We start from the raw sequence: 15971 nt of genomic DNA on the forward strand, positions 1-15971 counted from the left end.
ACGGCCCCCTAGGACCGCGGCTCGGCCCCGGCCCGCCCGCGCCCGCCGCCCCCTCGCCGCGGGCCGTCGTCCGAGGGGCGGGCGCGCCTCACGCCCCGGCTCTCCCGGCCTCCGGCGCCTGGCTCCGGCCCTCGTCGCTTCCCGGGGAGGCCGCGGCCGAGGCCGCCGGCGGCGGCGCGTCGTGGTCCCCGCGGCCGAGCGGGCCTCGGGGGGCGGCACAGGCGGCCCCGCGGCCGACGCGGCCGGGGCTTCATGGGCAGCGGCCGCCGGACCCGGGCCTGGCGTCGCTGACCCCGCTCGCGCCCCGCGCGGCCCCGGCCGGAGCGAGCGGCCCGCTGGAGGTAGGCAGGGCCCCCGGGCCGGGCGCGGCGCGGCGGGGCGGGGCGCGGGGGGTGTGGTGGGGGCGGCGGGGCGCCGCGGCCGGGGATCCCCGCCGCCGGGGGGTGGGGCCGCGAGGCGACCCCGCGCGGGGTGGGCTCCGGGAGGGGGAGGGGAGGCCCCCGGAAGCGGAGCGGGGGCGTCTGGGGGCAGCGCCGGGGGAGGGGAGGAATGCGGGGCGGCCTGCGCGCGCGCGGCTGTGTGTTGTATGTGAGCATGTATGTGTGCGCGTGTGCGCGTGTGTGCGTGTGGGGGAGGGGGAGGGGGCCGAGCGCAGGCCGCGGCGGCGGCGGCCGCGGCTTCAAGGAACAATGTGAGACGCGGCCTGAAATGCTAATTTCCGTTCCTCATTTCATCATCCCGGGCAGGGCGGGTGCTGTGTGTGCTTGTGTGTGCGTGTGTGCGTGTCTGTGCGTGTGTGTGTCTGTGTTGTGTGTGTGTGTGTGTGTCTGTGCTGGGGGGGTCGGCGTTGCCACCAGTCAGCCGACTACGGAATCGCCTCTTATTGTTTTCGTGGATTCCTTACTGGATTATTATTATCTTTTTTTTTTTTGAACGAAGCCCGAAATTCTTGCATTTCGCTTGTGGCTCCGTTGTAGTTGTCCTGGCGCTTATGGTTCTGGCAAAACATGCCCGCCTTAAAAGTACTCACTTGGATCGAGTTCGAAAGAGCTGATCTTCTCCTAGGATTTGAAAAAGAACCTTGGATTTAGAGGACTCTGGGTTCAACTGACCATCCTGAGATGAGGCCCACGGACAGGTCTGGGGTGCTGGGGTGAGTTTGGCTGTTTTAGAGTAGCCGAGTTTTCTTTTGTTCTCTCGGGGCTATTGAAAACAGAGATTTGCATGGAGGGATAACATCCCTTGCCCTTTTCACTGTGGAACTGAAACATTTAGAGTCTTGCTTCCTTCCTTGGTGAGAAGTGAAAGGCTCCATACGCATAGTTAGGGTACTGGCCTTGAAGGAAGAAAGACCTGCTTTTATGTCTTTTCCTCAGACACATAATAGCCTTGTGACAATGGACAAGGCATTTAACAACTCTCTTGGACTAAATTACAGAGAATTTCCAGTTGATCATGGCTCTGGAGCTGGAAGGCTCCTTTGAAGTCCTTGTTTTCATCTTTATTTTATAGATGAGGAAATTGAGGCCCTGGGAGTCTATGACTTGCTCAAGGTCACAAAGGTAATAAGTATCAAAAGCTGGGACATAACCACCAAGTCGCTGATCTCAAGACGTTTCAATGGGTCATGTTGAGATCCGTGGAAAATAAATCACAAAATCATTACTGGGAGAAGGAAGACAAAGAGCCATGTGGGATTGGGTGGAATCAAGATAGACTTTTTGTAGTTGTTTATGGAGTTCAGCTTTGTTTATTTTATAAGGCCTGGCAGAGGAGGGTGGCCTATGTTGTAGGCATAGGAGAACAATCTGGGCCTACACAGGTATGTAGGCTATGAAGGTGGGCCCTGAGGGGCATCACAGATGTCTTTTGAGCTGAACTTTGGAGTGTGTGTGAAGAGGGGGAAGATAGAGTGAGGTTGAAAAAGGTAGTTTGGAGTCAGATTGTAAAAACTTTTATAATCCAAACAAAGGAATTTGTATTTTGTCCTAGTCATTGGGTCATAACAGCGCCTTAAGAATATTAATATGGCAGATGTTGACATTAGTTTGAAGAAGGGGAGACTGGAGACCATACCAATTAATGAGTATATGGTAAAATTGGAATGTGAACAGATTCCAGGTCTAAGGTTCTTTTCATTATATCCAGTTACTTCCCTAATCTGAAGTAGTTGAGGGAGTTTCCACACAGCATATCCCAAAGGAATGAAATCCAGCCTGAGGTTCATTTTTCTTTCGCTTTCTCCTCTGGGGATGCTTTCTGTGATTGTATTAACTTTTGAAAGAAGTGCTATTGTATGATATTCTTGGTTTGGGCAAATTAATGACTTAATTTGGATAGTTTTTTAGTTATAACCCTGAAATAGTATGTTTGCTTGGTACCTGCTTGATGGATTTGATCAACTCATTGAAATATTAGTAGTCTCCCAAGACTTCTAAGACTTTCCAAGATCTACAGTTGTTTTGTGACAATTGCAGAAGCATTCTTAGATTGCTTTCCAACTTAAAGATGGAAAATATCTTGCTCACCTTTGGGTCTTAAACTTGAATTGTCAGGGATGGCCTATCTACATCCCTTCCCCCATTCAGCTGTTCTCTTTCTTTATTTTCACAGTTTAGAGCAGAAGTTTATTTGACTGTTCATTTTGAAGATAGTGAAAGAAGGGAACAAAGATGGAGTTGCTTTTTTTTTTGCATTCATTATGTATATCTAGTGAAATTTTTAATGAAAAGCTATCCAAGCTACATTCTACAATTTGATCCAAACCCGAAACTTTTCTAAGTTTTTTTTTTTTTTTAAGTGACATGTCTTCAATTCCTCCTTTGCTCTTTTGATTGTGTGGCAGCCTTTTCACTTGGAGTACAACTGTCAGATGTTTTTCTATAGCCTCTCTGTAGACTAGCCATGTTAATCACACTGCACCAGCAGTGCCTTTCATCTTACTAAACCAGATGGGCTGCTTATGACTAGTGGTTGTCATTTTAGCTATAATTACCATGTTGACATAGTGACAAATAGAACTTTCCACAAATTTAGTTAGAAAAAACTATGCTACTCGTATTTGAGAATAATGTTCATAAAGCTTTGTAATGTCTTGGATTTTAAAGCAGCCTTGACATATTAAGATTATGGTTTATCATTTAAAAGAGGATACTCATTTTGCATATGGGCAATGAGCCCATCATCAATTAAATAACATAATTAGAGTGTATCAGTATATGCTAGTTCAAAGAAGAATCTGCATCAGTTGCCAAAACACAAATGTTTTGATCTGTCCATTACTGCAGGTCATTCAAAACTTCCATTTGAGGGCACATTTTTTTAATAGTCAAATATGTTTCAGTTGAGCAGCAAAACATGATCATTGATTATCATTGTCATTCACTGAGCACTAAAATGAGTATTAGAGTGGCCTGTTCCATTAAACTGAGCAAAAATCTGTGTTGAACTTAAACAATTTTAATATAAACATGTATGCTTGCTTATTCATGTTCTAATAAAACACTTGTTGCTTATTTAGAGCTTTGATTTGAAGTTTTGTGCTCCTTATTCATTCTCATTTTGAAACTTAGTTGGAAATGTGCTGCTAGTAATAGAGAAGATTTCTCCATAGGAAAATGGTGAATGTTACTGAACCATAGGCGGTAGGGCACAATTAAGTTTTCATGGACAGCAAAATGGTGTGGATAGGCCTGTGTTTGAGGAAGAGCATTTTGATAGGTGTGAGAAGGATGAATTGGAGAGGAGAGACAGTAGATTCCAGGAAACAATTAGGAGACTGTTCTCTAGAGGAGAAGCAATGAGGCTCAAGTGAGTTGGTGACCTTTTCAGTGAAGAGAGAGAAAGAGTTGAGAGGTTACCTAAAGGGAGGAGAGTGAGGAGATGGAAGAGTTGCTGGGAAATAGAAAGCTTATGAACTGGAACGACTGGAGGAATTATGGTATCCTCCTTAGAAGTAGGGTTTGGAGGAGGGATAGTTTTAAGAGGTGGGGGGCGTGGAGGACTAACAATTATGGCTTGCTTCTGATGCTTCTACCTGGTGAGTTCAGTGAGCATCTAGTCACCACCTGCTCTGCTCCTGGCAGTGAGCCCAAAGAAAGGGAAAAGACCCTTAAGCTCATGGTAACTTCAGTTCCCTGAGCTCTGGATTCTCCAGTTCTTGGTCGTTGACCTTTGTTGGCTCATATAGCTCTAAATTTTGATATTATTGTTTATGTACATTTGAGAGTCATCTGCATAGATAGGGCATTTGACCCCATGAGGAAAGAACCCAGAAGTAGGAAGTTCCTTCTTTCTACCCTGGACTGGTCTAGGCATGCTGCATGCCATTAAATAAAAAGAATGAAATACAGTCATTTCCACTGTCGTTGAGTTTGCATTTGAATAGACAACAAATATATTAATATATACATCTATATCTAAAATTATAAAATGAACAAATGCAAATAAATATAAGGTAGTCTGGTAAAGAGGGCTACTAGCTGGGGTGTGGTGTTCAGGAAATGCTTAATGAAGAAATGTTTGGGATGTCTTAAAAAGGAAGAGAATTCTGAGGCTGAGGTGAGGAGGAGGGAGTGCATGCATTGAAGGCCTGGGCAATATAAAACCAGGGGCCTGGAGCTGGAGTGTTGTGTATGAGGAAACAAGGCCAGCCAGTTGGGTTGGATCCAGAATGTAGGAGGGAGATAATATCCTTTGAGGATGGAAGGAAAGATCCGGGACCAGGCTGTATAGGACTTTAAAAAAGCTAAAAAGAAAGATTTTCTATTTTATTCTTAAAGGCAATAGAAAATTGATTGCCTTGATCAACTAAGGGAGTCATATGGCCAAATCTTCAGATAATGAAAATTTGGCAGCAGTGTGTAGTATGGACCAGAGGGAGAGAAACTCCAGTAAGGGAGACCAATTTGGAGGCTTTTCTCCTAATCTAGGTGAGAGGTGATAAAGGTCTGAACCAAAGGGGCAGCTGTTTGTAGAGAAAAGGATCAGATCTGAGATTTGGAGATGGAAAGGGCAAGATCTGGCAATTAATTGGATATGTAGGGTGAAGGGGGGGGCGGTGTAAGAAGTGAGGAAAATTCTGATTATGACCCTGAGACACTGCCATGATCACCAAAAGTTTAAGGCAGGAATTCTTAACTGTTTTTGAGACATGAATTCCTTGGACAAGTTTGAAGCTTTATGGACCCCTTCTCACGATTATCTTTTTAAATGTATAAAATAAAATTTATAAGATTAAAAAGAAAACCAGTTTTATTTAACTGCAATTGTAAAAGTTACTTAAAAATTATTGTAAAAATATTTTTAAAAAAATTCACAGAATCCTAATTTGAACTCCTGATTTGGAGGGAAGATTTGCTGTGTTTTGGTTACATTTAGTATAATGCATCTCCAGAGCAATCAGTTTGAAATGTCTAATAGAAAAATTGGTGTTGCAAGATTGAAATGCAGGAGGAGAGAACATCAAGTGAGACTCACATCCATAGGCTTGGGTAAAGTTACCAAGCGTATATAAAAAAAAAGAGGAGCTTGGACTGAACCTTGAAGAACCCTATATTAAGGTTAACACTAGTGGGGATGAGCCCTGAAAGAATGGCGTCAGAGAACTCAGAGAAGGGAGGATGTTGAGCTGTTTCAAATACAGCACCTAGGTCTGGAAGTATCAGGATCGAGAAAAGACTATCAGACTTAGCAATTAGGAAAAAACCTGGGGTAACTTGGGAGAGAACAGTTTCAGTTTAGTGCTGTAGTTAAAATCTTATTGTAAGGATTGAGTAATGACTCAGAAGAAAGGCAGTAAAGGCAATGAATATAGACACCTTTTTCAGGTAGTTTGGTTTTAATTGCTTAAAGGGATAGTAGGATCTCCTGAAGGGCTTTTAGAAATCCAGAACATAAGTAAGGGATCCTTCCTTATTGGAGTCTGGAACATGGTAAAAGGGAGGGAGAAGAAAGAGACCATAGCAGGAACTTGAAGAATGGGAGAGGGTGAGCAATGTCTTTAGAGTTGCTGAGGTCCAGAAAAGGTAAAGAATGGGTTAAAGTCTGTGGAGCTATTTGAGATTGTTGATTTTCTTGGAGAAAGCAATTTTAATTAACTTCATCTCTCTCTCTCTCTCTCTCTCTCTCTCTCTCTCTCTCTTTTTTAGGTTTTTGCAAGGCAATGGGGTTAAGTGGCTTGCCCAAGGCCACACAGCTAGGTAATTATTAAGTATCTGAGGTCAGATTTGAACTCTGGTACTCCTGACTCCAGGGCCGGTGCTCTATCCACTGCGCCACTTAGCCGCTTCTTTAACTTCATCTCTTTCTCTAGTTTTCGGATTGCTCTTTTCAGCAGATTATTTAAGATACCTTAAACAATGAACTACTTCAGTTGATGAAGCATTGTCATACTTCTTGATACTTCTTGGAACATGGTTGCCTTTTTATGTTTCATTTGAAGGATTTTAGCCATATTCACTTGCTAGTTGCTGCCTGTATGACATATTTCATGGCCCATATTTGCCAGTGACATTACATCTTTTGTCTCCAGGACCCCAGTGCTGGCATGTTCTACCTCCTCTATCTCATGAAAGTGCCTGCCTTCTTTCTCAGTTCAACTAAGTGTTGATAGCCATCGAAATCCTGTCTGGATCTCCCTGAAAGTCACCTTGTACATAGTTCATATGTCCTTTCTTATATAGATGTTGTCTCACCAATATCATATAGAAGTTTCTTGAGGGCATATAGTTTCATGGATTATCTTTGTATGCTTAGGTCCTAGCACCATAATACGATCGATACTTTAATAAATGTTCTTTGAATGATTGAGTAGTAAACAATTTAGGAAGAAACAGTCACATTCATTGATTATCTCTTTTTTAGAAGTTAAGATACACACTTCTTAGTTTGCTATTTGAGACCATCCATAATTTGACTTCTTACTTTTCCAACTTTATTCTTTAAATATTGACCTTTAGGAACTCTTAAAGGCTAGCTTCCATAGTGGTTCTCACATCAGATATTCCTTTTCTGCATTCCCCTCTACTTCAGTTCCTTCCCTGGAACAGCACTTATTTTTCATCTCTGCTTCTCAGAATCTTCTTCATCCCAGATTCCACTTCCTCCTTTAAGATAGCTAGTGTCCCAAGGTAATACTCTCTCCTCCAATTTTCTTCCACAGCCCTTATTTGTATGTTCATTCAGTATCATCCTGGACAATTTGTCTCTTAATTTGTTTGCCTCAGTTTCCTCATCTGTAAAATGAACTGAGAAGGAAATGGCAAACCAATCCAACATCTTTGCCAAGAAAACCCCAGATGGGAACACAAGAGTCAGACATGACTGTAATGACTGAACCAACCTCACATCCTTTCATTAATACTCTAGAAACCCCTGAAAGTAGGGACCAGGTGTTGAGTTATTGTAGCTCCAGTTCCCATTAAGGTTCTTTGTCAAACCTTTAAGAGACTGTTGATAAATGTTTGTTGAATTTATTTGATGTGAATTAAGAATTTCCATTTAGTGGTACTAAGGATCTGCTCCATGAAATTTGAAAAAGGGTTACAGTTTGGAGAAGGAAATGCATTATGTGAAATAGAGACCTAAGTCAAAGGCAAATTCTCAAATATCTTGTTATTGTTTGTTTTTTTTAATATTTTCTATACAAATTTTTAAAATTAGTAATATTTTGTTTTTTCCCCCAATGACATGTAGGATAGTTCATTTTTGTAACATTTTTGAGTTCCATTTTTTTTCTCCCTTAACCTCCCTCCAAGAAAGCAAACCATCTGATATTGGTTATACCTTTGTGCATTATATGTGCAATAATATAAAACATATTTCCACATTAGTCATGTTGTAAAAGAAGAAACAGAACAAAAGAAAAATCATGAATGAAAGGGAAAATAATACTAATATCTGCATTCAGCCTCCATCACTTTTTGGATGTTTATAGCATTTTCCATGAAGAGTCTTTTGGAATTATCTGGGGTCATTGTTTTACTGAAGAGAGCTAAATCATAGTTGATCACATGATAAATTTTAATAGAAGGGATTTCTCTGGTATTTTACCCTAATTGAAAGTTTAATTGAAGGATGAAAGTTCATTGTTTTACTGATATATGGTATATTTGGTGTGGTATTAAATTTAATAGGAAAAAGTCCAGTATACTGGGTATGTTTTAATCATAGTTTAATCTCAACAATTTGTAACTTCTCTTTGGGATGTTAGCAATGTAGGTTTGACTTTGATCCAAACTTGCGTGGTTTTTAATCTTCATTTAAGAAGGGCTAGATAGTTTTGTTGTTAGGTCTTGAGTGTTTAGGTCTGAAAACATGAAACTAAGAAATAGAGCCAGAGCCCCTTTCAAAGCTTTTGTTTTCCAGGTAGTTGACTGTTTTCATCCCAACCTGGCTATTCCCCTATCTCTAGAATGTGCTTCTCTCCTACTTTCAATCTCCTTTGAGACTCAAGAATCACCACCTCCTTCCTGCAGAAGGCTTTTCTTGTCTCCCTCCTTCCCCCCCAGAGTCTTGCATGCCCTTGAAAGGCTGACTGCCTTCTATCTAGTGTTTTTGGTATAATTTCTGTCACTTGACTGTGAGCTCCTTGAGGGCAGAGACTGTTTATGCTTTTTGGGGGGGGGTACTCCCAGAGTTTAGCGTAGTGGATAGTAAGTACTTTGTAAGTACATAAAATGGGGGTTGTAAGTACATAAAATGGGGGCAGCTAGGTGGCGCAGTGGATAAAGCACCGGCCCTGGTGGAGTCAGGAGTACTTGGGTTCAAATCTGTTCTCAGACACTTTATAATTACCTAGTTGTGTGGCCTTGGGCAAGCCACTTAACCCCATTTGCCTTGCAAAAACCTAAAAAAAAAAAAAAGTAAGTACATAAAATGCTAGTTGCATGATCTCTGTGGAGGAAATATGTTTTGCGTTATTTCACATGTATACTTTTTTCCCCCATTTGTCATTTGTGGAAGAAAACAGACCAAAATAATCAACAAGAAAAATAAAGTAAAAAAGTTTGCTTCAGTCTACATTCAGATGCCTTCAGTTCGTTCTCTGGAGATAGTTTTTTCCATCATTAAATCCTTCGAAATTTTCTTGGATCATTGTCTTCCTGAGAATAGTTAAGTCATTCATAGTTGATCATCATACATTATTGCTATTACTGTTTCACAAGTATAATTGATATCACAATTCTTTCCTTCTCAAGGGTTGGGGGAGGGGAAGGAGAGAAGGAGAAACTAGAAATTCAGAATTTAAGAAGGAAAGAATTGTTTTATATATAAAATATAAAAAAATAAAATGCTTCTTGATTGAGTTCTATTTTCAGGGACATATTAGGAATCTATATTGTATACCTCTTACTTTGGTTGGATTAAAAAAAATATGCAGTCTTAAAAAGAATTGAATTTTGGGTCCCCAAAGAGATTTCCTATTATATTTTTCCTTGATTTTTTTTTTTAAACTTTAAGATTGAATTCATTCTCAGGTTAGTGTGTGGAGCATATTTAAATTTTTGCATCTTTACCATCTGGGTAAATATAAGACTTACGTTTCCAGGACTGCCCTTACATATTTAAATTTTTGCATCTTTACCATCTGGGTAAATATAAGACTTAAGTTTCCAGGACTGCCCTTAGCATCTGTGCAGTGAATTATTTATTATTCTAAAAATCAGTTTGCAGTCTTTTTCACTTGTAAAGAAAACCAGTGTATACCTGTTTGGCATTTGAAAAATAAAGGCACCTTTTAAAAAAAAAGATTTTATTTATTTTGACTTTCACAATTTCCCCCCTAATCCTACCCCCCCCAAAAAAAGCAATTTTCCAGTCTTTACATTGTTTCCATGGTATACACTGATCCAAATTGAATATGATGAGAGAAATCATATTCTTAAGGAAGAAACATAAAGTAAAAGAGATAGCAAGATCAGACAGTAAGATAGCAGTTTTTTTTCCCCTAAGTTAAAGGTAATAGTCCTTGGTCTTTGTTCAAACTCCACAGTTGTTTTTCTCTGGATACAGATGGTATTCTACATCGAAGACAGCCCCAAAATGACCCTGATTGTTGCACTGGTGGAATGAGAAAGTCCATCAAGGTTGATCATCATCCCCATGTTGCTCTTAGGGTATACAGTGTTTTTCTGGTTCTGCTCATCTCACTCAACATCAGTTCATGCAGATCCTTCCAGGCTTCCCTGAATTCCCATCCCTCCTGGTTTCTAATAGAACAATAGTGTTCCATGACATGCCTATACCACAGTTTGTTAAGCCATTCCCCAATTGAAGGACATCTACTTGATTTCCAATTCTTTGCCACCACAAACAGGGCTGCTGTGAATATTTTTGAACAAGTGATGTTTTTACCCTTTTTTTCATCATCTCTTCAGGGTATAGGCCCAGTAGTGGTATTGCTGGATCAAAGGGTATGCACATTTTTGTTTCCTTTGGGTGGAGTTCCAGACTGCTCTCCAGAAAGGTTGGATGAGTTCACAGCTCCACCAACAATGTAATAGTGTCCCAAATTTCCCACAATCCTTCCAACAACGATCATTGTCCTTTCTGGTCATATGGGCCAGTCTGAGAGGTGTGAGGTGGTACCTCAGATATGCTTTAATTTGCGTTTCTCAAATCAGTAATGATTTAGAGCAATTTTTCATATGACTATGGATCACTTTGATCTCATCTGCAGTTTGCCTTTGCATATCCTTTGACCATTTGTCAATTGGAATGAAAGCCACCTTTCCTTGATACAAAATGTTGTTATTGGTAAGTCAGACTAATTCTTTTTCTGTTTGTCAGAATTGGGTAAAATTCAGGATTCTACCAATGCTGGTGGACTTCTAGAAAATGTGACCATTATTAAATGGTTGAAAAGTTGAGTTTACCTTTTAGAAATGCTGTCAGAATGTCAACATAACAAACTTCATTTATAGTGAAATAGAGTAGCAAAGTCTTACCTGATTTTATTCAGTAGCAAGCAGGCATCCCTGGATCCAGCCTGGATTCCTCTTCCTAGAGGGTGACTTCCAGACTTTGAACTCAACAGTATTAATTGTCCTGGGACGCAGCAGCATTTCTTAATGGGAAGAATAGCAGATCTGTTGGCTCAAAAATTTGTCATAAAGATTTTGATTGGTTCTTTTCTCCAACGTTGTGATATTTGCAAAAGCTAAAAAAGAACTTACATTTAAATCAGGGAAATACTATAAACTTTAGATCATCATAAATCCATTTGAACATGTCTAAACTAGTGAGAGAGGGAAAATAGAGGAGGAAATTTTTTATCATTCTTTTTGTAAATTAAATCTTGTTAGTAAGCAACATGCTTCTACATGTGGTTTTACATCCTGTAAAACAGGAAATAAAAATTTAAAAAGCCCCAAGTCCTCAAAGAAGCATTTTAGAAAGAATTAACTTATTTTTCTTAGCACTAACACATCTGACTAATGAAAAGTTATATAGAATTTTAAAAAATGTCTTCACTTAACTTTTGGGAACATTTTTTAAAACCATAGTCTAGGATATTTGAAAAGTGTGAAGGAGGCTCTCAGGGTTTTTAATGTCCTGTGGCAAAGCTTTGTGATCTTTTTTTCTAGGAATCTTTAGTTCTTGTTTAGTCTTTGTTGTTTTTCAAGGGTATAATTCTTTGACCATAATGTTAATTTCCTGACTTTAGTTTGAGCCTGGCTGGCTTTTGTGCTGGTTAATATATTAGACTGAGTGCAAATGTTGAACATGGTGAATGAAGCCTTGTAAATTATGGGGAGGAAATGGTTGAATCAAAATTTAACTTCTAGTCTTTATTAGGTTCTTTAAATCCCTATTGCCTCAGTTCTTTGTTTTCAACTTTTGTTTCTCCTTGCTTCCATTTCTAGTAATTAGGACTGGGTAGTCTAGGGATAGTATCTATGACTTTGTTGATAGAAGGAGCCTTCTCCAGCAGTTTGGGTCAGCACTTTTTCTCAGTTTACTCCTTAGAATGATTTGGAAGGGTATATTGTGTGTGCTGGGGGAGGGGCAGGGGATTGGATCAGTTACTGACAAACCAGCCAGCATGTGTCAGGAGGCAGGACTTTTGGTCCTGGGAACCAGGACCAGCTCTCTATTGAGATGACCACTGCCCTTGGAGTAACTGAACTAAATGGAGTGATAAATTGTGGAGGAGGTAGCTTGGTGGAGGAGAGACCAGAATGATGTTTACAAGGCTCCCTGAGGTGGAGAGAAACAGGAGGCATCATGGTGAAGACTAGACAAACCAGCCCCTGACATCTTGACAACTATCTCCTTCTAGATACCTATGGATATTATGACTATGACTCTGAGCCTTGAGACCAAGAGCCTTGAATTCTTGGACTTTGCATTGTTTTCATGGTATACATTGATCAAGGTTGAAGGTGTTGAGAGACAAATCATATCCTTGAGGAGAAAATAAAATATTAGAGATAACAAAATTATGTAATACATAAGGCACTTAAAAAAAAGCGCACAACATTGAAGGCAATGGACTTTGGTCTTTGTTTAAACTCCACAGTTCTTTTTCTGGATACAGGTGGTATTCTCCATCACAGATAAACCCAAATTGTCCCTGATTATTGCATTGATGGAATGAGCAAGTCCATTAAGTTTGATCATCACCCCCATGTTGCTGTTAGGGTGTACAGTGTTTTTCTGGTTCTGCTCATCTCACTCAGCATGATCTCATGCAAATCCTTCCAGGCTTCCCTGAAATCCCATCCCTCCTGGTTTCTAATAGAACAATAGTGTTCCATGACATACATATACCACAGTTTGCTAAGCCATTCCCCAATTGAAGGACATTCACTTAATTTCCTATTTTTTGCCACCACAAACAGAGCTGCTATGGATATTTTTGTACAAGTGATGTTTTTACCCTTTTTCATCATCTCTTCAGGGTATAGACCCAGTAGTGGTATTGCTGGGTCAAAGGGTATGCACATTTTTGTTACCCTTTGGGCATAGTTCCAAATAGCTCTCCAGAAGGGTTGGATGAGTTCACAGCTCCATCAACAGTGTAGTAGTGTCCCAGATTTCCCACAACCCTTCCAACAATGATCATTATCCTTCCTGGTCATATTGGCCAGTCTGATTGGTGTGAGGTGGTACCTCAGAGAAGCTTTAATTTGCATTTCTCTAATAATTAATAATTTAGAACATTTTTTCATATGGCTATGGATTGCTTTGATCTCCTCATCTGTAAATTACCTTTGCATATCCTTTGATCATTTGTCAATTGGGGAATGGCTTTTTGTTTTGAAAATATGACTCAGTTCTCTGTATATTTTAGAAATGAGTCCTTTGTCAGAATCATTAGTTGTAAAGATCATTTCCCAATTTACTACATTTCTTTTGATCTTGGTTACATTGGTTTTATCTGTGCAAAAGCTTTTTAATTTAATGTAATCGAAATCATCTTATTGGTTTTTGGTGATGTTCTCCAACTCTTCCTTAGTCATAAACTGTTTCCCTTTCCATAGATCTGACAGGTAGACTAGTCCTTGATCTTCTAATTTGCTTTTAGTATTGTTTTTTTATGTCTATGTCCTGTAACATTTTGGATCTTATCTTGGTAAAGGGTGTGAGGTGTTGGTCTAATCTAAGTTTCTTCCATACTAACTTCCAATTTTCCCAGCAATTTTTATCAAAGAGGGAGTTTTTATCCCAATGGCCCCACTCTTTGGGTTTATCAAACAGCAGATTACTATAATCATCTCCTGCTTTTACACACAGCTAGGTCATTATTAAGTGTCTGAGGTCAGATTTGAACTCAGGTTCTCCTGACTCCAGGGCAGCTGTTTTATCCACTGCCCTAAGCTGCCCTGAGGCCACCTATCCACCCCAATACTTCCATATTCTTCAGAGCAATTGGGCATTGTTCTACTCCACTAGCAGTTTTCCCTCACCCCCTCCAGCATTTATCATTTTTGATTAGGTGTGAGATGGTACTTTAGATGGTGCTGGTTTTTTTGGCAAGGCAATGGAGTTGTGACTTGCCCAAGGTCACACAACTAAGTACTTGTTAAATGTGAGATGGGATTTGAATTAAGGTCTTACTGATTCCAGGGCTGGTGTTCTACTTTGCCACCTAGCTGCCCCCCTAGAATGGTTTTTAGGTTTTTTGCAAGGCAAATGGGGGGTTAAGTGGCCTGCCCAAGGCCACACAGCTAGGTAATCATTAAGTGTCTGAGGCATGATTTGAACCCAGATACTCCTGACTCCTGACTCCAGGGCCGGTGCTTTATCCACTTACGCCACCTAGAATGGTTTTAATTTGCTTTTTCATTAATCAGTAGTGATTTATAGCATTTTTAAAGTGAATATAAGTGACTTTGATTTTTTTTTCTAATGAAAGTTTCCTGTTCATATGCTTTGATCATTTATCAATTGGAGAATGGCTCTTATTTTAATAAATTTGCCTGTTCACTATGTACTTAAGAGGTAAGACCTTTATCAGAGAAGCTTGCTGTGAAATTTTTTGTTATTACTTCATTGTCTATGATATCTTTTTAATAAAAATGTAGTTTTACTGATTATATCTTTCAATTAGGTTTAATTTTGCTTTTACATTATCTAAGAATGTGTATCCCACCCTCTTCTTTTCAGCTGAAGTTCAATAGATTTTGTACCAGCTCTGTCTTTCTGTCTTTTGGAGGTCTCTTGAAGACAACATATTGTTGGATTCTGGTTTCCAATCCATTCTGTTAATTTGTTTCTATTTTGTGGTTAACTCATCATATTGACATTCACAATTACAATCACTCACTGTTCATTTTCCTCCCATCCACTTTCCCCTGATCTCTCTCTCTCTCTCTCTCTCTCTCTCTCTCTCTCTCTCTCTCTCTCTCTCTCTCTCCCTCTCCCTCCCTCCCTCCCTCCCTCCTCTAATGTTTGTTGTAGATTTGATCACTATCTTCTCTCCCTCTGCTTCCCCCCCTTTCGCCCTCCTTCATTTCTCTCCTCTCCTTTTGGGGCAAGTTACATTTCTTTATGGAACTGTGTGTGTGTGTGTTCTCTTTTTGAACCACTTTTTATGAGACTGAGCTTCAGGTTTTGGCTTCCATCTATTTGTTGCCTCCCCCCAATAAAAGTTCTTCCTTGTTGATGTTTTATTTGAGAGTTTTCCCCATTCTGTGCCTTTCTCTCCTTCTCCCTACTTACCCCTACATTTTTTGGGAGATTATCCCAATATAATCAACTCAGACTGGTGTTCTAATAATGTTAAAATTCTTAAGTGTTAACATGTTAGAAATGTAAACAGTTTAACTTTGAGCCTCTTATGATGACTCTTTTATGTTTACCTTTTTGTTCTTCTCCAGTCATTTTCTATTCATCTCTGGTCTTTCCGTTAGTATTACTTGGAAATCCTCTTTCTAACTGACCATCCATTTTTTCCCCCTATGCTCAGTGAAATACGGATAAATAGGTATGTACTGGGAGAATTGATTCTTGTTTGTAATCCTAATTCCTCTGCTTTCTAGAATATCATTGCACCCTCTCTGCTCCTTTAATATAGAAACTGCTATATAAACTGAATAGTTTTTTCTGACTACTTATATTATTTATTCCTTGACCTGGGAGCTCTGAAATTCATTTTGGGATCTTGTTCAATTTCTGGTTTACCCTCTGAATTTAAGTACAATATTAGAGCAGTTTTCCTTCATAATTTCTTAAAATATGATGTCCAGGCTCTTTTTTTTTAATCATGGCTTTCAGATAGATAGTAATTCTTTTCTCTTTTTTTTGAAATTTTTTTTTTATTTTTGCAAGGCAGTGGGGTTAAGTGGCTTGCCCAAGGTCACACAGCTAGGTGGTTATTAAGTGTCTGAGACTGGATTTGAACCCAGGTACTCCTGACTCCAGGGCCAGTGTTTTATCCACTGCCCCACCTGGCCGCCCCCCAGCCAGTAATTCTTAAATTCTCTCCCTATATTTATTTTCCAGGTCAGTTATTTTTCCAGTGA

At 40.0% G+C, this 15971-nt stretch overlaps 1 protein-coding gene across 2 annotated transcripts in view; it reads left to right on the forward strand.

Annotated features, from left to right (window-relative positions):
- The first annotated feature begins 273 nt into the window (after positions 1 to 273).
- Positions 274 to 15971, forward strand: part of ANKRD11 (ankyrin repeat domain containing 11) — a 347116-nt gene continuing 331418 nt past the window's right edge. Inside the window, exon 1 of one of the 2 annotated variants that reach the window (XM_074200999.1) lies at positions 274 to 341. The gene's annotated coding sequence lies outside the window, so the exon portion shown is untranslated. Of the gene's footprint in view, positions 342 to 667; positions 1154 to 15971 lie in introns of those variants that run through there. The other variant, XM_074201025.1, reaches the window with a different exon arrangement.

This window comes from Macrotis lagotis, chromosome 1 (genome assembly GCF_037893015.1).
Source record: "Macrotis lagotis isolate mMagLag1 chromosome 1, bilby.v1.9.chrom.fasta, whole genome shotgun sequence".
Taxonomy (NCBI): Eukaryota; Metazoa; Chordata; class Mammalia; order Peramelemorphia; family Peramelidae; genus Macrotis; species Macrotis lagotis.